Source organism: Plecotus auritus (assembly GCF_963455305.1).
Source record: "Plecotus auritus genome assembly, chromosome: 3".
NCBI classification, from domain to species: Eukaryota; Metazoa; Chordata; class Mammalia; order Chiroptera; family Vespertilionidae; genus Plecotus; species Plecotus auritus.
The window spans coordinates 144833511-144861156 of NC_137772.1; the positions used below are offsets into that span (position 1 = coordinate 144833511).

Sequence of the window (27646 nt, forward strand, 5' to 3'; positions counted from 1 at the left end):
TTGACTACATATTATGCTCTTGCCTCCTTTGTCAAATATTAATTGAGCATATTGGCTTGTGTTGATTTCTGGGTTTGCTGTTCTGTTCCATTGGTCTATATGTCTGTTCTTGTGCCAGTACCAGGCAGTTTTGAGAACCGTGGCTTTGTAATATAGCTTGATATTTGGTATTGTGATCCCTCCAACTTTGTTCTTCTTTCTCAGGCTATTTGGGGTCTTTTTTTTTTTATTCCAAATGAATATTTGGAGAGTTTGTTCTATATCTGTGAAATATGCCATTGGTATTTTAATGGGGTTTGCATTGAATCTATAAATGGCTTTGGATACTTGAACATTTTAATGATGTTGATTCTACCAATCCACGAACAAGGTAAGTTCTTCCATTTTTTTATGTCTTCCTCTATCTCTTTTTTCAATGTCTGTAGTTTTCTGAGTACAGGCCTTTTACCTCCTTAGTTAAGTTTATTCCTAGGTACCTTAATTTTTTTGGTCCAATGATAAATGGGATTGTTTTTTTAGTTTCTCTTTCTGTGAGTTTCATTATTGGTCTATAAAAAGGCCATAGATTTCTAGGTGTTAATTTTGTATTTGCTACATTGCCGAATTCATTTATTAGGTCTAGTAGTTTTTTGATGGAGTTTTTGGGATTTTCTATGTACAGTATCATGTCATCTGTGAATAAGGACAGCTTTACTTCTTCTTTTCCAATTTGGATGCCTTTTATTTCTTCTTCTTGTCTGATCGCTATGACTAGCACTTCCACTACCAGGTCAAACAGGAGTGGTGAAAGTGGGCATCTCTGTCTTGTTCCCGTTCTTATGGGAAGAGTTTAGTTTTTGCCCATTGAATATAATGTTGGCTGTAGGTTTGTCATACAAGGCTTTTATTATGTTGAGGTATGATTCCTCTATTCCCACTTTGCTGAGAGTTTTTATCAAGGAAGGGTGTTGGATTTTGTCAAATGCTTTTTCTGCATCGATTGATATGATTATGTGATTTTTGTCTCTCAATTTGTTTATGTGATGTATCACATTTATTGATTTGCAGATATTGTACCATCCTTGCATCCCTCCCACTTGGTCATGGTGTATGATCTTTCTAATGTAATGCTAGATCCGATTTTAGCATCTTGTTCATCAAGGATATTGGCCTATAGTTCTTTTTTTTTTGTGGTGTCTTTATCTGGTTTTGGAATTAGTGTAATGCTGGCTTCATAGACAGAGGATGGAAGTGTGCCTCCCTTTTGAATTTCTTGGAATAGTCTGAGGAGGATAGGTTTTAGTTCTTCTTTGACTGCTTGGCGGAACTCCCCTGTAAAGCCATCCGGACCAGGGCTTTTTTTTTTTTCTGGAATATTTTTGATTACTGCTTCGATTTCTTTGGTAGTTATTGGCCTATTCAGGTTTTTTATTCTTCCTGATTGACTTTTGTGAACTTATATTTTTCTAAGAATATGTCCATTTTGTCAAGGTTGTCCATTTTGTTGGAATAGAGTTGTTCATAGTATTTTTTCATAGTCCTTTGTATTTCTGTGGGATCAGTTGTTACTTCACCTCTTTCATTTCTGATCTATTTATTTGGGTCCTGTCTCTTTGCTTCTTGGTTCATCAATCTTATTTATCCTTTCAAAGAACTAGCACTTGGATTTGTTGATCTTTTGTATTGTTGTTGTTGGGTTTTTTTTGTTGTTGTTGTTTTGTTTTTTTTTGTTTTGTTTTTTTGTTTTTTGTTTTCGGTTTCTATGCCTTTTATTTCTGCTCTGGTCTTTATTATTTCCTTCCACTGCTTACTCTGGGCTTTTCTTGTTGCTCTCTTTCTAATTGTTTGAGTTGTAGGGTTAGATAACTTATTACCATTTTTTACTTGTTTTCTGAGGTAGGTCTGTAGAACTATGAATTTCCCTCTCAGGACTGCTTTCACTGTGTCCCATAGATTTTGTTTTGTTGTGTTTTCGTTGATGTTTGTTACCAGGATGCTTTTTCTTTCTTCTTTGATCTCTTTGATAATGCAATCATTGTTTGATAGCATGCTATTTAGCCTCCAAGTGTTTGATTTTTTTTCATTATTTTTATTGTAGTTGATTTCTAATTTTATGCCATTATGATCTGAGAAGATGCTTGATATGATTTCTATCTTCTTGAATTTGAATAGACTGCCTGTGACACAATATGTGGTCTATCTTTGAAAATGTCCCATGTGCACTTGAGAAGAATGTATATTCTGTGGCTTTGGTGTGAAATGTTCTGAAGATGTCAATTAATTCCATCTGGTCTACTGAGTCATTTAGGATTGCTGTTTATTTGCTGATTTTTTTGTTTAGAGGATTTAATCCAGTAGTGTTAGTGGGGTATCAAAGTCCCCTACTATGACTGTATTGCTCTCAATCTCTCCCTTGGTATCTTTCAGAAGTTGTTTTATGTATTTGGGTGCCCCTGTATTGGGTGCATATATGTTTACCAGAGTTATATCTCCTTGTTGAATTGCTCTCTTTAGTATTATGAAGTGGCCTTTGTTATCTTTTGTTATGGCCTTCACTTTGAGGTCTACTTTGTCAGATATAAGTATTGCTACCCCAGCTTTTTTTTCATTTCCTTTTGCCTGAAAGAATTTTTCCATCCCTTCACTATCAGTCTGTGTGAGTCCTTTATTCTGAGGTGGGTCTCCAGTAGACACCAGATATATTGGTCATGTTTTCATATCCATTAAGCTAACTATGTCTTTTGATAGAGAAATAATACAATAAGGAATAAAATGAGTTCAGAAGGCTCAGCATTGTATTCCCAGGACCTTTGGTCCCACACAAACCGCAGAGCTCAGTTATCCTGAGATGAAAGAAAAGGAAAGAGAAACGTGAAAGGTTTCCCAGCTCAGTCACAGAGACATCTCATAGCCACATACTAAGGACATGACATTAACTTAGGGGTGGAAAGGACACAAAAGGAATAGAAGATGGAGCCATTTCCATTCAGATTCAAACCAAGTTAAAGAGGCAGAAGAAACACTGGATGCCATAAAAGAATAAGATGAAACAGTCCAGTAGGGAGTGTCCCACACCTCGCAGGGACAGCATCTGGGGCTCCGGACATGACGGGAGGAGGGAGAGGGCTGGGTGACAGGAAGTGCATGGAAAGACCTGGGAGTAGGAACAAGAGGGTGATACTCAGAAGGTGGGCCCCACCAGGTTGATGTCAAGCCTGTGGGAGGTGGCCAAGTACCTCCACCTCTGCTGAGGGGTGCATGCGTCTGTCCTGGGAGCTGTGGCTGATGGAGAGGGAGGCCATGGCTCTATGTGGATGGGTTGCCAATGAGAGCCTCCCTGTAGCCACATTACTTGGTGTTTTCAACACGGCGGGAGCACAGGGTCATGCACGCAACTTCACGAAAGAAAAAGCTTCCTATTCCCAACTTATTCACAGACTTCTATTTCTGGTATCTATATTCCCAATGTGTCCACAAGTACATTTGGAAAAAGAAAAAAGGTTTCTATGTGATGTGACTGCATCTTTAGAAAACCCAAGTGATCACAACCAGAGCACTTTTAACACCTAATGAGCCAAATACACTGATGAACAAAAATAGACCCAGAGACACAGACATATGAACAGACTGTGGAACCTCAGAGGGAAGGCGGGGGAGGGTGGGTGGGTGGGTGGGAAGAGATCAACCAATGGCCTGTGTGCATATATGCATCACCCCTGGACACAGACAATGGGGTGGTGAGGGCCTGGGGGTGGGTAGTAGGCTGGAAAAGGTTAATGAGGGGAAAGGGGACCTATGTAAACTTTTAACAATGAAGGCTTAATAAAAATAGTAAAAAATAAAATAGAAAAGTAAAAAAAAGAAAATAAAAGCCAAGAACAACTACTCTGGCTGGGTAGCTCCATTGGTTGGAGCTTTGTCCTGTACATTGAAAGGTTGGGGGTTTGAGCCTGGGTCTGGGTGTGTGCAGGAGGCCATTGAGCAAGTGGTACCTGGAGGAGGGAGGCTCCTCAGACCTAAACAGAGTCCAGGCCTCGCTCATGGTCCCAGGCCCATCCTCTGCTGAGTGAGACTGGACCTCCCAGCTCTGTCGAGTCCGTGGTCTCTGAGTCATAGGGCCGCTTCCCCATGTTCCCCAGAATGCACTGCTCAGTAACCATTAATACTAATAAAAGGGTAATATGCTAATTAGACCAGAGGTCCTCCAGACAAAGCCATGGTGGTGGTGGCTGAGGCAGAGGTGGTTAGGGGGAATCAGGCCGGCAGGGGAGAGCAGTTAGGGGCAACCAGGCCGGCATGGGAGAGTAGTTAGGGGTGACCAAGCTGGCAGACAGAGTGGTTAGGGGTGATCAGACAGGCAAGCAGGTGAGTGGTTAGGAGGCAATGGTCCCGGATTGTGAGAGGGATGTCCGAGTGCCGGTTTAGGCCTGATCCCACTTGGGCCTAAACCGGCAGTCGGACATTCCCCGAGGGGTCCCGGATTGGAGAGGGTGCAGGCCGGGCTGAGGGACCCTCCCCCTCTCCCGTGCACGAATTTCGTGCACCAGGCCTCTAGTTGCTTATAAAATTAAAACTATATCTATCCTATGACCCTGTGATTCCAATCCAAAGTATTTACTCAAGAAAAATGAAAACATGTGTCCACAAAATACAAGTACAAGAATGTTGAAAGCAGCTTTATTCATATTAGCTCCAAACTGGAAAAATTCTATATGCCTATCAGTAGGAAGATGAATACATATATTTTGGTATGTTAATAAAATGGAACACTACATAGAAATAAGAAACTACTGGTGTATGCAACCCCATGGGTTAAATTCAAAATACTTATGCTGAGTGAAAGAAGCCTTAAACAGAAGAGGAATATTGTTTGATTCCATTTTTATGACATCAATGAACAAGGAAATCTCATATATGGTTGAAAAAATTAGAATATTGTTTCTATGCATGTAGGACAAAAGTTGATTGTATAGGGCATTAGAGAAACTCTTGGGATGATGGTAATATTCTACATTTTGGTATCATTATGGATTATATAGGTACATGCATTTGTCAAAAAATAGCAAAAACACAGTTAATGTTATAGTATTTTTATTTAGAATAAAATAGTTCATGTGATTAATATTATTACTTTTTACCCTTAGAATTTTATGAAATATATTAAGAATGTTTCTCCCAAACCTTTATAATTATAGCAATCACTTAGCTTAATTAGTAAAAAATATGGATTCCATGTGTCTTTTTACAGAATATTCTGATTCACTGGATCTGGATCGCAATTCACCATTTTTATGTGTCACGGATAATCATTTTAATTTGAAAAATTCTGCTTTAAGAAATACACAACATTTGTCTCCATGCTATAAGCCAAAATTTCAAGTCTCACTGACCTCTACCAATTATTGCCACAGGAATCTATCTTTGCCATTTTTATTTCCTTTATCACTGATATTCCAAATTAATTTTCCTAGTAATTATGTTTATAAAATATGTGGGTTAGTATAGTATTTCCTAAAAACAAAACAAAACAAAACAAAACAAAATAGCTTCTCTTCTTAGAAAAAATATGATATTGGAGAAAAATGAACTATGATTTTTAGAAATAGTTTTAAAATCTTTAGGAAGACATTTTTCACATTACTATGCAATTGGAAATAAACTTTGATGTTATTAAATCCAGAATTTGGTAAAATCTACTTAACAATCAGGTGGACTTAAACCATCTGAACATTTTCTTTAACCATAATAAAGAGACACTAACGCCCTAGCTGGTTTGGCTCAGTGGGTAGAGCGTCGGACTGAAGGGTCCCCAGTTCGATTCCAGTCAAGGGCACATGCTCAGGTGATCCCCAGTAGGGATCAGTAAAGGAGGCAGCTGATCAATGATTCTCTCTCATCATTGATGTTTCTATCTTTCTCTCCCTCTCCCTTCCTCTCTGAAATCAATAAAGATATATTTAAAAAAATAAATAAAGAGATACCAGCAGTATTTACCTATTAGTTTGACACTGCATGAGAAATTCTGTGAAAGAATCATTTTGCAAACAATGAATGACTCACAAGTATTAGTGGGATTGTTTTGGAATTCAGAAAAATATATAATTTTGGATAGTAATGAAATAGAGTTAAACAGAATGTGTTTAGAATATAAATATTGTAAGCAGATATGCTTAGTTAGGGTAATCTGACAAGCTTGCCTATAAAGATTTTACCTTTGCTATTTTTCTTTCACAGGTTTGAGTCAGTGTGCGTGTACCTGTGTGTGTGTTTGGACATTAATTAGTTCTTTCTTATAGTTTGGACTAGTTCTTTCTTATAGTTTACATGTGTTCATTAAGTAAGGGAGAGAGAAGGGAATCCATTTGTTAAAATTGTCCACACTGTAATGCATATGCTCTGCTGTTTTTCACATTTACACTCAGCTTGCTTCAACATGTTTTGATTGAACTTGCCTCAACCTCAGGACTGCAAATGTCCTGTGACTTTTCATCCAGACACAAGAAAGCTGGGAGTTGTCAGGAACACTTAGATGTGTGCATGGCTTTTCTAAGTAACATCAAGTGTTTAGGTGGGAGCAGAAGCTCACTTATTTATTATTGTACATCATATACACATAAAAATAATCTTTTGGGATGAAAGACAGAATCGAGTAGGTTATATTTTTTTATTAGAAGGAATTTATTGCTGCTATTAGAATATAAATTTTCTGAATACAGACCTTTTGTAACAACTGTGAAAACAATGTTTCTGGAGCAAATAAAATGTTTCCTTTATGTTTAGTTTCTGCTATTCTGGTATTTTAAAAAAAATCTCATTTTGAATTTCTTATATATTTTTAAATCCTACATCAAAAAGTTATGAGCCCAAAGGTAAAGTTTTCCATAAGACCATATTTATTTGTTCAAAGAGGTAAAATAGCCAGTTGGATATTTTTTATTTATACACCAATTAATCTATTTTCAAAGCATTAGTTTTTGAGAAATTCATATGGACTCATTCCACCATCTTAGTTGAAAAACATTTTTAATAAAAGGAAGATTACAAGGAAACTGATCTTTTTTTATTTCACGTTGGTCCATTACCAATGAATAATTATGTTGACTTTATTTTTTTTTGGTGATTTATTTTTATTTTATTTTTTTATTTCAGAGAGGAAAGGAAAGAGAAAGAGATAGAAACATCAATGATGAGAGAGTATCATTGATTGGCTGCCTCCTGCATGCCCCCTACTGGGGATCAAGCCCACAACCTGGGCATGTGCCATGACTGGGAATCATAACCTGACCTCCTGGTTCATAGGTCAATGCTCAAGCACTGAACTACGCCTAGCCAGGCTTATGTTGACTTTCTCTGTTGAGTTTTTCAGTAACTGTTAATAAGAATCACACATGCATTGGGTGCAATGAAACAAAAACTGATTTTAATGTAAAACAAATCTGTTTTCTAATGTTTTTTTCTTTTTTATTGATTTTTAGAGAGGAAGGAAGAAGAAGAAGAAGAGAGAGAAGCATAAATGTGAGAGAGAAACATGGATCAGTTGCTTCCTAGATATGCCCAAGCGCCCCTACAAGGGGAATGGACCCTCAGCCTGGGTATGCACCCTGACCTGGAGTTGAACCTGCAACCTTTTGGTACATAGGAAGATACTCCAACCAACTGAGACCTCCAGCCAGGGCTAATTTAAAACAAATTATTATCTATACTAATAAAAGGGTAATATGCTCATTAGACCGGACATATTCCAAACATCCTTCTGGACAAAGCCGCAGTGACTGCGAGGGCCAAGGCAGGCTGCCAAGGAGGTTGGCAGTGGCAGCACGAGAAGGGTGAGGGGGGGGTGCCTTCCCTTGATCACCTGGTCGCCTCCCACAGAGGGAGGCCAGAGGCAGCAGCAATGGCTGGGGTGATGGGGGCGTACCTTCCCTGATCAGCCCGGTCACCTCTGCCTCCCAGAGAGGGAGGCCAGAGGCAGCAGCAGTGGCTGGGGTGATGGGGGTGACGCCTTTCCCTCATAGACTGGGTCGCCTCCCACAGAGGGAGGCCAGACTGTGGCTTAGGCCCGCTCCTTGAGGGGAGCGGGCCTAAGCCATCAGTAGGACATCCTCTGAGGGCTCCTGGACTGTGAGAGGGGAGGGGCTGGCCAGGCTGAGGAACCCCCTGCTATGTCCCAGGTGCCTGTGGAGCCAGAGGTAGGGAAGCCGGGTCCTGGTTGCCTGTGGCCGGCCAGAGGAGGGAAGCCTGGGTCCCGGGTGTGGGGGCCGAGGCAGAGGCAGTTAGGGGTGATCAGGCTGGCAGGGGAGAAGTTAGGGGTGATCAGGGATCCCGGGTGCCTGCGGCTGGCCCAGGTGAAGCTGCCCGGGATCCCGGGTGCCTGCATCCAGCCCGGGTGAAACTGACCCAGGTCCCGGATGCCTTTGGCTGGCCAGAGAAGGGAAGCCTGAGTCCCAAGTGAGGGGCCAAGGAAGAGGTGGTTAGGGGTGATCAGGCAGGCAGGCGAGCAGTTAGGGGCCATCAGGCAGGCAGGCAGGTGAGTGGTTAGGAGCCAGTGGTCCCAGATTGCGAGAGGGATGTCTGATCCCTGGGTTCGGACCTAAACCGGCAGTCGGACATCCCCCGAGGGGTCCCGGATTGGAGAGGGTGCAGCCGGGCTGAGGGAACCCCTCCCCCCCAGGCCTCTAGTATAAGTATATAAATTCTCAACCTCTCAATACCTGCTTATTTATCTATGAAATAGTTCTAAACATATATAAAAACTTGAGATTAAAATATTTTTAAGAAGATTGAGTAGTATAAATTGAAACAATGCCTTTTTAAAAATTTTGAAGAAAAAAACAACAGAGGTGAAAAATCACATACATTTTTAATATTTGCCTTTACCTAATTCCAAAATTTGTCCACACCCTATCTTATTGTTATCTTATTTTTCAGTTGACTACACATACTGGGAAGTCAAGTTAAAGGTATTTATAGTTATTTCAGGTATTTATAGTTATCACAGTCATTCATAATTCAAGAAAGCCCCTTTTGTCATTTTAACTTTCAGGGTTTTCCGATTCTTTGAATCTCTATAAAAGTAATAGGTTAAAGTGATATAATAAAAGCAGAGCCCTAACCGGTTTGGCTCAGTGGATAGAGCGTTGGCCTGCAGACTGAAGGGTCCCAGGTTTGATTCTGGTCAAGGGCATGTACCTTGGTTGTGGGCACATCCTCAGTAGGGGGTGTGCAGGGGGCAGTTGATTGATGTTTCTAACTCTCTATACCTCATCGATGTTTCTAACTCTCTATACCTCTCCTTTCCCCTCTGTAAAAAATCAATAAAATATATTAAATAAATAAATAAATAAATAAATAAATAAATAAACGCAGACAATTCTTTGAGTACCTCTGTGTACATATCATTGAATCTTGGGGATGTAAATACATTTAAGTTATTTAAGGATTTCCTACATTTCTTCTTCCTTGTTTTAGTTCGGCTTACAATCTTTTCTACATTGCTGGGATATATTCAAGTTATCTAATCACACATAATGTATTTTTGTAAATAAATGTAAGCTATTAAATTTTTACATCTTTATGTTACCTTTTGCTGTTAAAATTCATAATCAAGGGAACAAAATAGAGTTGGTATTCTTCTCAATAATTCTGATTCTATAGAGTTTAAAGTATAGAGTTTGTAGAATTTTGAGATTTGCCTCTCCTTTTAATTTAATTGTCTTCTTTTGTTTGTCTTCTCATTAGCCATGCTGATAATTAATAAGCATTTTTTCCTTCCACAAAAACATTCTGGAACAAATTAAGACTAACTCAAAACTTAAAACAATGAAACAAGTCTCCTTCCAACACCATTTATTTCCTCTATACCAACTTCTACCTCCCCCTAACACCTTTTTCCTCTGGTAATCACCATTTCGTTGCCTGTGTCTATGAGGTATATTTTTGTGTAATACCTTCACTCTTTTCATACCTTCACTCTTTTCACCTAGCTCTCCAATCCCCCTTCCCTCAACAGCTGTCAGGTTATTTTCTGTATTTATTGATCTATTTATATTTTTATATTTTGTTTGTCAGTTCATTTTATCCTTTATTCCACATATAAGTGAAATCATATGGTATTTTTTTCTTACTTTGACAGGTTTATTTCACTTAGCATAATAATCTCCAGGTCAACCCATGATATTCCAAAAGGTAAGATATTCTTCTTTTTTATGGTCAAGTAATATTGCATTGTATATTGTACAACAGCTTTTTGGTCCACTCCTGTTCTGTTAGGCAATTAGGCAGCTTTCAAATTTTGGCTATTGTAAATAATATTGAAACAAACACAAGGGCCCATATATTCTTTCAAATTACTATTTCAGGTTTCTTTGGGTATCTATATATATAAAGAGCCAGGTCGTAACATCCACAATGACTGGAGGCTTGAACTAATGCCAGGCTGTGCACGCAGCAGGCGAGCAGGCTGAACTGCTGACCTCTCTGAGAGAGAGAGAGGCGGGGCTGATCAGCAGTGGCAGCGGCTGCTGGTGAGGCCTCTTTCTCTCCCCCAGAGGTCAGCAGTTCAGCCCGCTCCCCAGCAGCCTGGGGTGGCTGCTGATCAGCCCCGCCTCTGTGATCAGGCCTGGAGATGCTGACTGGCATAGAAACAGACCAATCAGAACCAAATCTGGGTGAATTGCGAGGATCCAATGGCCCAAGGTTTTTATTTTAGGACTGTACTCATCTCAATGTAATTTTGAGGTTTGACTATGTGGTTATTTTCTTATCCCCAAAACATTTATTGTGATTTTTAATTTTAATTGAGTGTTTTGACAATGTTTTGTTGAAAACCAGTTAACCATGTGAGATTATTTTTGAACTTGATCTTCTGTTACATTGATCTTTATGCCAATATCATATGGTTGTAATTTCTCTGCCTTTAAAATAAATTGTAATATCAAGTAATGAAAAAATTATAACTTGTTCTGGTTTCTCAAGTTTGTTTGACTGTGCTACATTTGTATTTATATATCAATTTTAAAACCAGATTCTCATTTCTTTAGCATGCCTTCTATAATTTCAATTGGGATTGCATTTAACCTGTACTTTAATTTGCAAAGGGTTGATGTCATAATAATATTGAGTGTTATAACCCATAAATATAGTGTTATTTTTATTTAAGTTATCTTAAATTTTATCTTATTTTATTTATTTTGTTTTCAGGAAAATGCACATTTTCACTTTCTCTTTTTTTATATCCCTTGGTTGTTACATTCAATTTCTTAAACACAATTTACATGACACTTTTAAATGTATATCTCAATTTAAAGACCTCTGCCCAGAGGGGAGGGAATAATGGCGGCGGAATAGACAGACGTGTTCTGAGCCTTGTCCCGGAGCAGAAAGAAAGAACAGCTGAGGGTCGCACAAGGAGTGTTTGTTGGCTGGTTGGGAGACAGCTGAATTCCAGAAGGAGGCGGGGGACTGCTGAACGGGGTTCCCCTGACCTGGCAGCACCCACTGCGGCTGGGTCCCCTCCCGGAGCTGCGGGCTTGGACGCGGAGTCTGCGCCATCTTGATCCGGAAAGTGGAGCTTATCTGAAGCCTGAGAATCCACAACTGCGGCACCCCAGGAACAGCTGCGAGCCCCAGAACAACGCTCCCCAACTGGCGCAAGCACACGGGTTCAGAGGAGCTCTACACTCCACCACGGAAAGGTCAGATTTCGCCTGAGATAAGGTGAGGTCTCTGGTCCCGGCGGGAGAGAGGAACGCGCGTTTCGCGGGAGCTGGAGGACCAGGGAAGTCTGTGCCTAGAAAAATCCGTGGCTGTAGGGGCTGGCGTGATCTGTGAATGTGGAAAGGGGTCCTCAGAGCTGCTAAGAGAAGGGCACTCTAAAAAGCAACCCATTTTGATCTGAAGTGCAGGGACACCCTAAGAATTTCAGGCAGTCCAGACTTATGCGCAGCCCCTGCGTTCCCTGGGTGCCTGGGTTTACGCGCAGCCACGGAGTGCGCACACTTGGGCTTTTTCCTCTTGAAATTCTGGCTTCTGATTACTAAGCCCAATACATAGGATCACCCAGTTGGGGACACCCTGGGAGACTGCAGGGTAAGGTTGTTTTTCTGGAACCCGGGGATCGGAGCGGGGAGTGAACATCAGAGAGTCAGCTCTGAGGCAGACCACGCCCACAGGCCGGTGGGAAAGAGTGCCACAGGGAAAGAAGGCTCTAACACTGCCTAGAGAGGCCATAGATAGACCCGGAAGTCAATCCAGAAACACTGCCACCCAGGGGCTGAATCACAAATTGACTCTTGTGTAATAAAAAATAAAGGAATACGAGAAATTAAGACACACCGCCTGCTTAAAATCAGGACTGGCTTACAACACCGAAGAGCAGTGGATCGCAGGGAACTGCAATACTGTCTGGACTGAGAAACAGGCGTGCCAAACAGAAAAACAGAGGAAGTGAATGACCTTCACTACTTCACATTTTATTTTTACCTTTTATTTTTTTATTTTTTTTTATTTTTTTTTTATTTTCATTTTTTGCATCTTTTAATCAAGAAACTTTTTTTTTCTTTTTTCATCACTAGATTTTACCTTTTTAATGATTACATTTTTATTTTCAATCCGTATTATTACTACTGCTATTTTATTTTATTTTATTTTATTTTTTTAAGTGTCATTTTACTTTCTCTTCATTTTATTTTGGGATTAGGGTTCTACATTCTATTTTTATCTTTCCTTTAGCATCGTTTTACTCTATCTCAACTCTACCTTTAGGCCATCACTCTCTTCCTAACCTCCCCCTTTTCAGTGTCCTGTTTATCTTACCCTTTTACTGCTTTAGATTTTCCCTATTCTTTCTGTTTACCCCTTGTTAAAATTTCACCCTACTTACATATCTAATCTCCAATTCCCTGCTCCAAGTCCACATACACCTCTCCCTTCACTGTCTGAGCTATCCATAAACTTGTCCTTCTCTCTGTCCTTTTGTTGTTGTTTGCTTGAATGTAGATTATACCCAATTTTTATGCTTTTTTGTGAGATTGTTTTGCTTATTCTTCTTTTGTTTATTTTTTTGTTTGTTTTGTGCTTCAGCTTTCCCTTGCGTCACTCCGTATTAGTTGGTGTTGTAGTTTGTACTAATCCCCAGGCACTTGTTGCTGGCATTTGCTGGGATTAGTGATTGTTCTATTGGAGTTTTATCCCCAATATATATAGTCTGTTCCCCTTTCTCTCTTAGTCACTTTCTTGTCTCTCTTACTTTTTTTTTTTCTTTTTCTCTTTACTTTCCCTTTTCCCAATTTCATTTTCACATTCCTTTTTTCTTTTTTTCTTTCTTTCTTTCTTTTTTCCTCTTCTTATTTCTCTCCTATCACCTAATTTGCCTTTCTCTGGTGGTCACCTTTATTGGAGGTTATTAATATCGTGAATACATTCCTGTTCAGTGCCTTGTGAGTTGTACCTGGTAGTGCTGTATTTTGTGCCTTTAAATCAACCCAGGAGAGAGAGAACTACATAACCAGACACCCAGAGAAGAGAGACCATGGGGAGACAAAGAAGCAGCCCGCATATGAAAGAAAAACAGGCATCACCAGAAAAGGAAGTAAACGAAATGGAGGCAAGCAACCTTCCAGAAAAAGAATTCAGAGAAATGGTCATAAGGTGGCTGAAAAGAATGGAAGACAAATTCGACAATATGAGCAAGAACCAAGAGGAAATGAAGAAGAACCAAGAAGAAATGAAAAATGACATCGCTGCTGTAAAGAACTCAATAGAAAGCATCAAGAGTAGACTAGAAGAAGCAGAGGACCGTATCAGTGAGCTAGAAGACAAGATGGAAAAAAATACCCAAGAAAAGCAACTTCTAGAAAAAAAAATTAAAAGGCAGGAGGAGAGTCTAAGGGAACTTTGGGACAACACGAAACAAAACAACATCCGCATAATAGGGGTTCCAGAAGGAAAGGAAGCTGAGCAAGGAATAGAAAACCTCTTTGAAGAAATAATGACAGAAAATTTCCCAGATATAGGGAAGAAAAAACCCACACAAATCCAAGAAGCTCACAGAGTCCCAAGCAAAATGAACCCCAAAAGACCGACGCCAAGGCACATTATAATTAAATTGGCAAACACCAACGACAAAGTAAGAATCTTAAAAGCAGCAAGAGAGAGACAGAAAGTTACATACAAAGGAACCCCCATCAGACTAACAACTGATTTCTCAACAGAAACTCATCAGGCCAGAAGGGAATGGAATGAAATATACAAAGTCATGCAAAGGAAGGGGCTGAATCCAAGAATACTGTACCCAGCAAGGCTGTCAATCAAAATTGAAGGTGAAATCAGGAGCTTCACAGACAAAAAAGGACTAAGGGAATTTATTACCACCAAACCAGCAATGCAAGAAATGCTAAAGGGTCTGCTGTAAAAAAGAAAAGAAAGAAAGAAACAGGAAGCGAAGAAATAACACAGGGGTAAAGAATAGGAATGGCGACAAATAAGTACCTATCAATAATAACTTTAAATGAAAATGGATTAAATGCCCCAATCAAAAGACATAGGGTAACGGATTGGATAAGAAAACACGACCCATATATCTGCTGTCTACAAGAAACCCACCTCAGAAAAAAAGACTCACACAGACTGAGGGTGAAGGGATGGAAAAAGGTTTTCCAGGCAAATGGAACTGAAAAAAAAGCTGGGGTAGCTATACTTATTTCTGACAAATTAGATCTCAAACTGAAGGACATAACAAGAGATAAGGAAGGCCATTTCATAATACTAAAGGGAGCAATCCAACAAGAAGAAATAACTCTGGTAAACATATATGCACCCAATACAGGAGCACCCAAATACATAAAAAAACTCCTGGAGGATATCAAGGGAGAGATTGACAGCAATACAATCATAGTAGGAGACTTTAATACCCCACTATCACCACTGGACAAATCCTCTAAACAAAACATCAGCAAAGAAACATCAATCCTAAACGACTCACTAGACCAGATGGAATTAATTGACATCTTCAGAACATTTCACCCCAAAGCCACAGAATATACATTCTTCTCAAGTGCACATGGGTCATTTTCAAAGATAGACCATATGTTGGGACATAGGCAAAGTCTCTTCAAATTCAAGAAGATAGAAATCATATCAAGCATCTTCTCAGACCACAGTGGCATAAAACTGGAAATCAACTACAATAAAAACAACCCAAAGAAATCAAACACATGGAGACTAAACAGCATGCTATTAAACCATGACTGGGTCACCAGAGAGATCAAAGAAGAAATAAAAAACATCATGACAACAAATGACAATGAAAACACTACAATCCAAAATCTATGGGACACAGCGAAAGCAGTCTTGAGAGGGAAGTTCATAGCTCTACAAGCCTACTGCAAAAAACAAGAAACAGGGGTAATAAATTACCTAACCCAACAACTCAAAGAGTTAGAAAAAGAGCAACAAGAAAAGCCCAGTGTAAGCAGAAGGAAGGAAATAATAAAGATCAGAGCACAGATAAACGACATAGAGATCAAAGAAACAATACAAAAGATCAACAAAACCAAGAGCTGGTTCTTTGAAAGGATAAACAAGATTGATGAACCTCTAGCCAGGCTCACCAAGAAGCAAAGAGAGAGGACCCAAATAAACAAGATCAGAAATGAAAGAGGTGAAATAACAACAGATCCCGCCGAAATACAAAGGATTGTTAAAAAATACTACGAACAACTCTATTCCAACAAACTGGACAACCTGGAGGAAATGGACAGATTCCTAGAAAAATATAACCTTCCAAAACTCAATCAGGAAGAATCTAAACAGCTCAACATGCCAGTAACTATGGAAGAAATTGAAGCAGTCATCAAAGAGCTTCCGGCAAACAAAAGCCCGGGGCCAGACGGCTTCACAGGAGAGTTCTACCAAACATTCAAGGAAGAACTAAAACCTATCCTCCTCAGACTATTCCAAAAAATTCAAGAGGAAGGAACACTTCCAAGCTCCTTCTATGAAGCCAGCATCACCCTCATACCAAAACCAGATAAAGACAACACAATGAAGGAGAATTACAGGCCAATATCTCTCATGAATGTAGATGCCAAAATCCTCAATAAAATTCTAGCAAATAGGATCCAGCAGTACATCAGAAAGATCATACACCATGACCAAGTAGGATTTATCCCAGGAATGCAAGGATGGTTCAATATCCGCAAATCAATAAATGTGATACATCACATAAACAAATTGAGAGATAAAAATCACATAGTCATATCAATTGATGCAGAAAAAGCATTTGACAAAATCCAACACCCTTTCTTGATAAAAACTCTCAACAAGGTGGGAATAGAAGGATCATACCTCAACATAATAAAAGCTATATATGATAAACCCACAGCTAACATCATACTCAATGGGCAAAAACTAAAACCATTTCCCCTAAGAACAGGAACAAGACAGGGATGCCCACTCTCACCACTCCTGTTTGACATAGTACTGGAAGTATTAGCCACTGCAATTAGACAAGAAGAAGAAATAAAAGGCATCCAAATTGGAAAAGAAGAAGTAAAGCTGTCCTTATTTGCAGATGACATGATATTGTACATAAAAAACCCGAAAGACTCCATCAAAAAACTAACAGACTTAATAAATGAATTCGGCAATGTAGCAGGATACAAAATTAACGCCAAGAAATCTATGGCATTTCTATACACCAACAATGAACTTACAGAAAGAGAGACTAAAAAAGCAATCCCATTTTCCATCGCACCAAAAAAATTAAGATACTTAGGAATAAACCTAACCAAGGAGGTAAAAGACCTATATGCGGAAAACTACAGGACCCTGAAAAAAGAGATAGAGGAAGATATAAACAGATGGAAGAACATACCATGTTCATGGATTGGTAGAATCAACATCATTAAAATGTCCATACTACCCAAAGCAATCTATAGATTCAATGCACTCCCTATTAAAATACCAACGGCGTATTTCACAGACCTAGAAAGAACTCTCCAAAAATTCATCTGGAATAAAAAAAGACCCCGAATAGCCACAGCAATCCTGAGAAAGAAGAATAAAGTAGGAGGGATCTCAATACCAGATTTCAAGCTGTATTACAAAGCCACTGTCCTCAAAACAGCCTGGTACTGGCACAAGAACAGACATATAGATCAATGGAACAGAATAGAGAATCCAGATATCGACCCAAACCAATATGCGCATTTAATATTTGACAAAGGAGGCATGAGCATACAATGGAGTCAAGACAGTCTCTTTAATAAATGGTGTTGGGAAAATTGGACAGATACATGCAAAAAAATGAAACTAGATCACCAACTTACACCATACACAAAAATAAACTCAAAATGGGTACAGGACTTAAATATAAGACGGGAGACCATAAAAATACTAGAGGAATCCACAGGCAGCAAAATCTCAGACATATGCCAAAAGAACTTTTTCAGTGATACTGCCCCTAGGGCAATGGAAGCCAAACAGAAAATAAACAAATGGGACTACATCAAAATAAAAAGCTTTTGCACAGCAAAAGAAACCATCAACAAAACAACAAGAAACCCCACTGTATGGGAGAACATATTTGCAAATGGTATCACTGATAAAGGTTTAATTTCCAACATCTACAGGCAGCTTATACAACTTAATAAAAGGAAGATAAAGGATCCAATAAAAAAATGGGCAACGGACCTAAATAGAATCTTCTCGAAAGAAGACAGAAGGAAGGCCAAGAGACACATGAAAACATGCTCCAAGTCACTAATTATCCGAGAGATGCAAATCAAAACAACAATGCGATACCATCTCACACCTGTCAGAATGGCTATCATCAACAAATCAACAAACGACAAGTGTTGGCGAGGATGCGGAGAAAAAGGAACCCTCGTGCACTGCTGGTGGGAATGCAGACTGGTGCAGCCACTGTGGAGAACAGTATGGAGTTTCCTCAAAAAAACTGAAAATGGAACTCCCATTTGACCCAGTAATCCCACTCCTAGGAATATATCCTAAGAAACCAGAAACACCAATCAGAAAGGATATATGCACCCCTATGTTCATAGCAGCACAATTTACAATAGCTAAGATTTGGAAACAGCCTAGGTGCCCAGCAGCAGATGACTGGATCAGAAAACTATGGTACATCTACACAATGGAATACTATGCTGCCGTAAAAAAGAAGGAATTACTACCATTTGTAGGCACTTGGATGGAATTAGAGAACATTATGCTAAGTGAAATAAGCCAGTCAATGAAAGAAAAATACCACATGATCCCACTCATTTGGGGATAATGAAAAACATTATAAACTGATGAACAAAAAGATAGTTACAGAGGCAGTAAAACATCAAACAGACTGTCAAATTACAGTGGTAAGGTTAGGGAGAGGTGGGGGAAATAAGAGATCAACTGAAGGACTTATATGCATGTATATAAGACTAACCAACGGATGCAAAACATTGGGGGGTGAGGGCATGTATGGGAGTGGGGTGGGGGGGCAATGGTAAGATATGTACACATATAATACCTTAATAAAAATTTGAAAAAAAAAAAAAAAAAAAAAAAAGAAATCACCAGATAGAACCTGGAATGGTTCAGCAAATTCAGTCTGTGTGCATGGAGTACCAAGGCCGTGGGGAATGGATCAGTCCTAAAGATGGATGTAAAAGCTGCAATGGAAGGAAGATAGTTCGAGAGAAGATTGTAGAAGTTCATATTGATAAAGGCATGAAAGATGGCCAGAAGATAACATTCCATGGTGAAGAAGATCAAGAACCAAGACTGGAGCCAGGAAATATCATTGTGTTAGACCAGAAGGACCATGCTGCTTTTAAGCGACAAGGAGAAGACCTTTTCATGTGTATGGACATACAGCTGGTTGAAGCATTGTGTGGCTTCTAAAAGCCAATAGCTACTCCTGACAACTGAACCATAGTCATCACCTTTCATCCAGGTCAGATTGTCAAGAATGAAGATATCAAATGTGTGTTAAATGAAGGCATGCCAATTCATCATAGACCACATAAAAAGGGTCACCTAATCATCAAATTTAAGGTAAACTTTCCTGAGAATGGCTCTCTCTCTCCTGATAAACCCTCTTTGTTGGAAAAACTCCTACCTGAAAGGAAGGAAATAGAAGAGACGGATGAAATGGACCAGGTAGAACTGGTGGACTTTGATCCAAGTCAATGGAGAAGCATATGAGGATGATGACATCATCCTAGGAGTGGTGTTCAGTGTCAGATTTCTTAATGGGGCCAGTGAATAACACTCACTGCTGGCATTTTATTTACAGTAGTGAATGAGTGAAGGACTGTAATTGTAATATACTCACTACTTGCTACTGTTTTTGTTTTAATATTCAACTCTAGTAGTGTTTTAAAAGTTAAATAAAGAATAAACTCATAAAAAAAAAAAAAAAATAAAGACCTCTGCCCAAAGTCTAGCTTTAATTATGCAAATGCCTACATAAGCTCCTTTTGGATAACTTCTAAAGATCTAAATCAAACATGTCTATATTAAACTCCTGTTCTTCCAATATCTACCCTTAATCAATAATGCCTTCAGTCTTGTGGTTTCGCAAATAAATAAACTTGGTGTTATCCTTGTATTCCTTTCTCTCACACTGAACATACAAGCTATTAAGAAACCCCATTTTCTTGCCTTTAAAATGCATTTAGAATCTGAACACTTCACATTAATGCATTGTTATTACCCTGGCCTGAGCCTCCATCATCCTTTAATACCCTCTCAATATTTTTCTATCACCCCTGTTATTTATTTTAGTTTATTTTCAAAAGTGCAGAAATAGTAATCCTATTGAACCACAGGTAGATTATTAATTACTTCTACTAATTTTTTTTCAGAATAAAATAAATCTTTATCGGCATTTACCAGACCCTATATAACCTGGCTCCGTTTTTTTGTTTTTGTTTTTTGTTTATTTTGTTTTTAAGATTTCTTTTCCCACTACTCTCTCTACTTAATATTCTGCTTCAGTCACTCCAGTCTCCTTATTTTTCCTCAAATATATCAAGCATATTTTTGTTTTAGGGTTTTTGCTTCACTGTTCCCTCTGCCTGGTATGCTCTACTTATCCATATGGCTATATGCCTACATTCTGCAAGTCTTTGTATAAATCTCATCTATTCAAAGATTATCCTGACGATCCTATTTAATATTACACTCCAAGTATCTCCCATTACTACTACTCAGAATTCCTGATTTCTTTTATTTTCTTTCACTTTTTCTCTTTTCCAGTCTTAATCATTAACATAACATAAAATTTATATTAGTTGTTTATTATCAAACTCTCTCAGTAAAATAAAAATTATTTGATTACAGGTACAATTTAATCTTTTTTAACCAATATATCATTAACAAATGCCTGGCAATAGTGTAGTGAGTTCTAATGAAATGTTGATTGAATGAATATGCATAAATATTCTAGTAAAATATTTATCTTTATTTGATTATTGCTTATATTTTTATGAGGTCAATTCTTCTTGGGTCAGCTATTTCCATGAGGTTGATACAGAGTTAGGCCAAGGTCTTCTTTGAAGGAAGAAGGAATTGTTTATATAATAATTTGTATATATTATGTATATATGTAAGTTAATTCCTAGTCCTTATTACTGAGGCCTATATTCACAATTTAGAAGACTTTTTCTCTATTCTATCCTGATTACTTTCTCCATCTTGCATAACTTGATTTTCTAAATGATTCTTAATTTTTAACCCCACATTTATTCCAAATTGCATACAGAGATGCTCTACCAGCCTACTTGGTTTTATTTTATTTCCCAAATTGAATATTGTTTTACAACTTAGTTGAGAAAAAATCAATGCAATCCTATATAATAAAGATGTAATATGCAAATTGACCATCACACCCTCACAAGATGGCTGCCTATGACCAGGCTGGCAAGGGGGTTAGTGAGGGATGACCAAGTGACTGAACAAGCAGGCTGCACATGGGGCGACCAGCTGGTGGGGGCATAGTTAGGAGTGAGCAGGCTGGCAGAGGGGGGCAGTTGGGGGCAACCAGGCCAGCAGGGGGGACAGTTAGAGGCAACCAGTCTGGAGGGGGGGCAATTAGGGGCGACCAGGCTGGCAGGGAGGGCAGTGAGTGGCGATCAGGCCAGCAGGGGGACAGTTAGGAGCAACCAGGCAGGCAGGCAGGTGAGTGATTAGGAGCCAGTGGTCCAGGATTGTGAGAGGGCTGGTGGGGGGGTGCAGTGGGGGATGACCAGGCCTACACCGGCAGTTGGACAACCCCCGAGGGATCTTGGATTGGAGAGGGTGCAGGCTGGGCTGAGGGGACCCCCCCTGCACAAAATTCATGCACCAGGCCTCTAGTAATAATAATAATAGCTAACATTCCAAAGCAATGATAGTAATAATAATATCTAATATTTTAATAATCTTTACTAAGTATCCTGCCTAGTTCCAAGTGATATACCTGGTATGTCCATGCACACAGATATAGTAACATTTAATTTTCTCAATGACACTATGAAATAAGTAATACATTCATGTCCATTTTAAATTGAGTCTATTAAAATAAAATATTTTAGGTAAATTTTCTGAAGTTTCAAAATTTTTATGTTACAGATGGTATTTGTAATCCAGATGTAATGGCTTAGAATCCATGTTCTTGAATGTCATTCAGAGATATGTCCTCTGCCTTCTTTCTATTAGATGCACATCTTTGAATGTTCCTTCTCTCAATAATAAAAACAGAACAAGGAAATTGATTTTATTCAGGCTACTGCAAGAGAGAGAGCACCCAAGATTTGAAGACGAGAGTGCAGGATGGTATTGCCTTATCTATATACTAGAGGCCCAATGCATGAAATTTGTGCAAGGGGCTCGGTCCTCACAGCCCCAGTTGCCTCGGCTGACCCTTGCAGCCCTGGCTTCGTCCGGAAGGTCATCCAGACAGTTGTTGTGCTGTTCAGTCTAATTAGCATATTAGCTCTTTATTATATAAGATATAAAAGGCTAAGTGACCAACCATCCATCTGACCGTCAAACCGACCGACTGACCGGATGGTACATATGCTGTGCACTGGCAATTTACAAATAAATGTTGACTCATCCATGTGTAATACATATAAAGTTCTCCTTCTTAGAGGGGACTTTTGACAATGTCTCAGTGTTGTGCCACATGCTATGCGATCGGCCATAGTACAAACGAGTTTAAAGTACTGTAATGTTTGGGGATGTTTCAGACAGTTGTCTCTTAAAACAAATATGAGATCAGAGGATTCTGCTTATAGTGAATGGTTAGCAATACTTGGAGATGGCAGACTTGATAGCAGGTTTCATTTAGGAATGGATATTATTGAAATCCCCCATGAAATGATTTGTAATGGATCTATTGTTGAAGATACCTTTGGAAATATTATATCTATAGATACTATTAAAAATATATCTAAACGTGCAATTCTTTGTCCTAAAAATGAGCACGTTCATAAATTAAAGGAAAAAATTTTGGATATACTCGATGGAGATTTTCACACCTATTTGAGTGATGATTCCATCGATTCAACAGATGATGCTGAAAAGGAAAATTTTCCCACCAAATTTCTTAATAGTATTACTCCTTTGGGAATGCCATGTCATAAATTAAAATTGAAAGTAGGTGCAATCATCATGATATTGAGAAATCTTAGTAGGAAATGGGGTCTTTGTAATAGTACTAGATTTATTATCAAAAGATTGTGACCTAACATAATCGAAGCTGAAGTATTAACAGGATCTGCGGAAGGAGAGGTTGTTCTGATTCCAAGAATTGATTTATCCCCATCTGACACTGGCCTCCCACTTAAATTAATTTGAAGACAGTTTCTCATGATGCCAGCATTTGCGATGACTATTAATAAATCACAAGGACAAACTCTAGACAGAGTAGGAATATTCCTACCTGAACCTGTTTTGGACATGGTCAGTTATATGTTGCTTTCTCTCGAGTTTGAAGAGCGTGTGACATTGAAGTTAAGGTTGTAAATACTTCATCACAAGAGAAATTAGTCAAGCACTCTGAAAGTGTTTTTACTCTTAATGTGGTATACAGGGAGATATTAGAATAAGTTTAATCAATTTATCAGTTATTGTTTTTATCAATGGTGTTTTTATATCATGTTTTTGTTATTTTTATATCATATCTTTGTTGGTTTTATATCATGTTGTTATTGTTTATTTATTAACAATTTATATATTATTTTCATATACATTTTACTAATTTTCTTTTATCTCTGAAACTTCTATTATAGAGAAAGGGCAAATAGCTATATTAAAATACTTTGTATTTTAATTTTATAATACTATATTATATATACTATTTTGACGTAATTTTTTGCAGTAGCGTAATTACCACACAAATCTTTCCTCTAATTAATTTCCTTTCAATGTGCATAAATCCATGCATTGGGCCACTAGTACTTTTATAAGAAACAATAGATGAGTAATAGTTGGAATGATTTAGAGTCAGGATTGATTTTACAATCAGGGAATGTCTCAGTCAGCAAAACAAGAAATATTTATCTCTGTATCTAGCTATTTTACAGAACAAACAATTCATCTAATCATTCATGAGGAAAAAATTGGGAAGCTGAAGGGTATGTTTCTGGCCTTGTTAGGTTCACACAAAATGTCAAAGATCTGTGTTTAGCCTTTTCATAGGCAAACAAGGGAGTTATATGTCAGTCTTATGGGAGTCTGTATAACTTATGAAAAAGAATGGACAACAAGACTAAATAAATCAGATGGGGAAGTATTGCTCTTAGGCCATACTCTAGGATACAAAAGAGTGGAGGAGATGTATTAACCACTGCTGTTTCTAGGATTTGGGTAAAGTTAAACATTGTCATCTCTTAGGGACTTTATTTTATTTGGCTAGTTTTTCTTATGTAATGTGGTTTGGGATTACAGATGTCTCCTAATATTTTTAAAACACTCTGAGAGGAGAAGGCAGAAAAAAATTTTATTGTGCTACTTAAAACTGAAAGTTCTAAAAATAAATATTAGATACAAGACCACAAAAGAGATATGTAAGACAATGAAAGCATTTCCATAACACATGTGTTATTTATATTCTTTTATATATATGTATTTTTTTTTCTTTGGCACTTCTTTTTTATTTCCTGGAAACTTGTTCTTATCATTGTTCATGTAGATATTTTATTATCAAATCAGTTATAAGAATTCCACTTTATTTCCTAGCAAAAATTCCATTATGCAGACATCTTTACTATTCTGCTAAATTTTATAGAATCAGAACTAAGAAAATATTGCCAAATAATTTTAAGGGAATTTTATTATTAGAGTGAAAGTTATTTAAAGTATTAATAAAAATTTGGGGTATTTAATTTGTTTTTCAAAACCCACAATGTAATTTTAAGTATGGACTGAAAGACAGGCTTATATGAATTGACTGTTTATTTGATTATTATTATATAACACTAGGGGCCTGGTGCACGAAATTCGTGCACTGGGGGTGGGGGGTCCCTCAGCCCAACCTGCCCCCTCTCACATATTGGGAGCCCTCAGGGGATGTCCTACTGATGGCTTAGGCCCGCTCCCCCTGGGGAGCGGGCCTAAGCTGCAGTCTGGCCTCCCTTTGTGGGAGGCGACCAGGCTGATCAGGGGAAGGCACCAGCTCCATCACCCTGCTGCTGCAGCCACTGCCAGTCACCACAGCCACCAAGGTGTTTTCATCAACACGGACTCCAGTCCCTTCACCATGAAAAAATGACAACTTTTTTTAGGCCTTTTCAAGATGTGTCTTTCATAGGATATGACATTTCTTTATTTTTATTTTTTATCCTCACCTGAGAATATGTTTCCATTGACTTTTAGAGAATGTAGAAGAGAAAGGGAAAGACAGAGAGAAACATCAAAGTGAGATGAACACTTTGATTGGTTGCCTCCTGCATGAGACCTGACCTGGGCCCCGGCCAGGGAGGAGCCTGCAACCTAGGTACATGCCCTTGATCAGAATTGAACCCAGACCCTGCAGTCGGCAGGCCGAGGCATTTTCCACTGAGCCAAACCGGCTAGGGCAGGATATGACATTTCTTAGCCCTCCAGCAGCGGGCCTTCATTTTTTTCTCCAGGAGTGTGGTGGAAAAACCCTAGATCACCTTTTTGGATTCTTATTACCCAAGTTACTAAGAATATTATCAGTGGCATACAGGAAGCTTAGCCAATGAGCAGTCAGAAAAGGTGTTTCCTCTGTAGTTCACACCAATTGCCAGATGGGCCCTGCCCAGGCCTAAAGCCTCTGGCCGAAGCTTTAGGCCTGGGCAAGGCACCCCCAGCTCCCTCTGATCGCCAGCTCTACCGCTACCCAGGCCTAAAGCCTCGGGGCCTGGGCAGGGGACCCCCAGCTCCCTCCGATCGCTGGCTCCACCCCAGTCCCCTTGGCTCTGATCGCAGGCTTGGCCCTGCCCAGGAGCCCCCTGGCTCAGGCCCTTCCCAGGCTGCTCAGGAGCCCACACCGGGCCTACCTCAGAGTGACCTTGGTGCCAGGATGTTCCCAGGACCTAGGTGCTGGATGCCTATGTATGCAAATTAACCGCCATCTTTGTTGGGTTAATTTGCATACTCACTCTGGCTATGGGCGTAGCAGAGGTATGGTCAATTTACATGTTTGTCTATTATTAGGTAAGATTGCAAATATATTAAATATTATGTTAGTATTGCTTTTTATTACTTAGAAAAAATTTTGGCTTTTTAATACAATAGGTCATTATTGAAATTCACCACTTGCATACTTTACTCATTATCTGCATGCTGCCAAGTGTATGGATGATCTTGTAACCAAAAAAGAAAGGAATACCCGAAGATAATAATTATAATATTGCAAGAGAAAGATGAAGATTCCCTTGACCATTTACCTCCCTAGAACTAAGTGAAGATGTTTGAATTTTTCTGAAACTAATAATCATGGTATTAAAGTTTTAATCAAACAAATGTGATTCTATTTGAGATTGTATTTTATGTATTTTATGTACCATAAGTGAGCAATAAACATGAAAACTTTTATATATCTAACCATGCATTTCAGCTCCAAAAGGGACTTAAGTTGAGACAAAAAAAAAATAATGCATTTACATAGTGAAGCAATATAAGAAAAATGGTATTATGTAATTACATCAAAATGAGGTTTATATTTTCCCATTTTGGGGGAATGGATTGTGGCAGATGACCATATTTTATTTGAAATAATAAATGGTCACTAGTTAAAGTTACAATAAAATATCAGTCTCAAATATTCAAAGTGAATATTACCCAGAGAATGTGGGGATATCATAATTATAATTGGCCTAGTTATTATTTAAATGGTGTTTCAAATTTCAATGCCTCAAACTTAATAGAAATAAAACATTGGAGACAGTACAGTGGAAAGGAAAAGAGATGATCAAACAGCTAGAAAATCAGAATAACATGTAAAACCTAAAAAGTGATATTTTCGTGACTTGATTAAAACACATCTGATGAAGATATCTAATAATAGAACTGTATGTGGTATGTAAGTGAGCTCCTATATTAGTAGATGAACAACTGTTCTCCCCTTGCACCAGGACAAAACCAAAGAATTGAACTAATTTGCAACAGTAATGATTTAGGCTAAAAGTTAGAAAATGCAGGAGATATTACTCTAACCATTGACCTCAAGTTTATATCACTCTGCAAAGAATTTCAAAGTGCATGGCCTTTTTTAATGATGATGTATAGTTAATTAGTAATTTAGTCTTTCTAAATCTTAGTTTCCTCATCTATGAAAAATTAAAAAATCAAGTACATTTTCATCACAATTTATTAATGGTCTTCTTTCACCAGCACTATCTTATTTTTTATCACCACAACAACTCGATAAACTATATGTGGCAAGAATCTATATTCTGTTCTATGGTACAGGACACAGACTCAGAGTCCCAAGGGTTCTTAGGGATGTCAACCTAGATCCCAAGACTCTTGGAGTACTTGTGCTTCCCCTGCACCATGCTCAATTGTATTGGATTTCTTAATCTACAATTTACTTTTATTATTACACTAGAGGCCCGGTGCATGAAATTTAGCCCAGCCTGCAACCTTTCCAATCTGGGACCCCTTCAGGGATGTCCGGTGCTATTGGGTCTAAATGGGCAGTCGGACAGCCCTCTCACAATCCAGGACTGCTGGTTCCCAAATGCTCCTCTGCCTGCCTGCCTGATTGCCCCTAACCGCTTCTGTCTGCCAGCCTGATCACCCCCTAATCACTCCCCTGCCAGCCTGATTGATGCCTAACTGCTCCCCTGCCGGCCTGTTTGCCCCTAACTGCCCTCCCCTGCAGGCCTGGTCACCCCTAACTGCCCTCCCCTGCAGGCCTGGTCACCCCTAACTGCCCTCCCCTGCAGGCCTGGTCACCCCTAACTGCCCTCCCCTGCTGGCCTGATTGCCCACAACTGCCCTCCCCTGCTGGCCTGATCACCCAAAACTGCCCTCCCCTGCTGGCCATCTTGTGGTGGCCATCTTGTGTCCACATGTGGGCAGCCATCTTTGACCACATGGGGGCGGCCCTCTTGTGTGTTGGAGTGATGGCCAATTTGCATATTACCTCTTTATTATATAGGATTTTGAGCAAAGCGTAACATTACATAGGAGAAAATATAAAAGCCAA

General features: G+C 38.9%; 1 pseudogene across 1 annotated transcript in view; it reads left to right on the forward strand.

The window, feature by feature from the left end:
* LOC308244196 (dnaJ homolog subfamily A member 1-like) overlaps window positions 1–19230 on the forward strand; it is a 39529-nt pseudogene extending 20299 nt beyond the window's left edge. Inside the window, exon 2 of the transcript in view lies at window positions 18546–19230. The product of the transcript in view is annotated as a dnaJ homolog subfamily A member 1-like (transcript). The remainder of the gene's footprint in view (window positions 1–18545) is intronic.
* Window positions 19231–27646: the final 8416 nt, after the last annotated feature.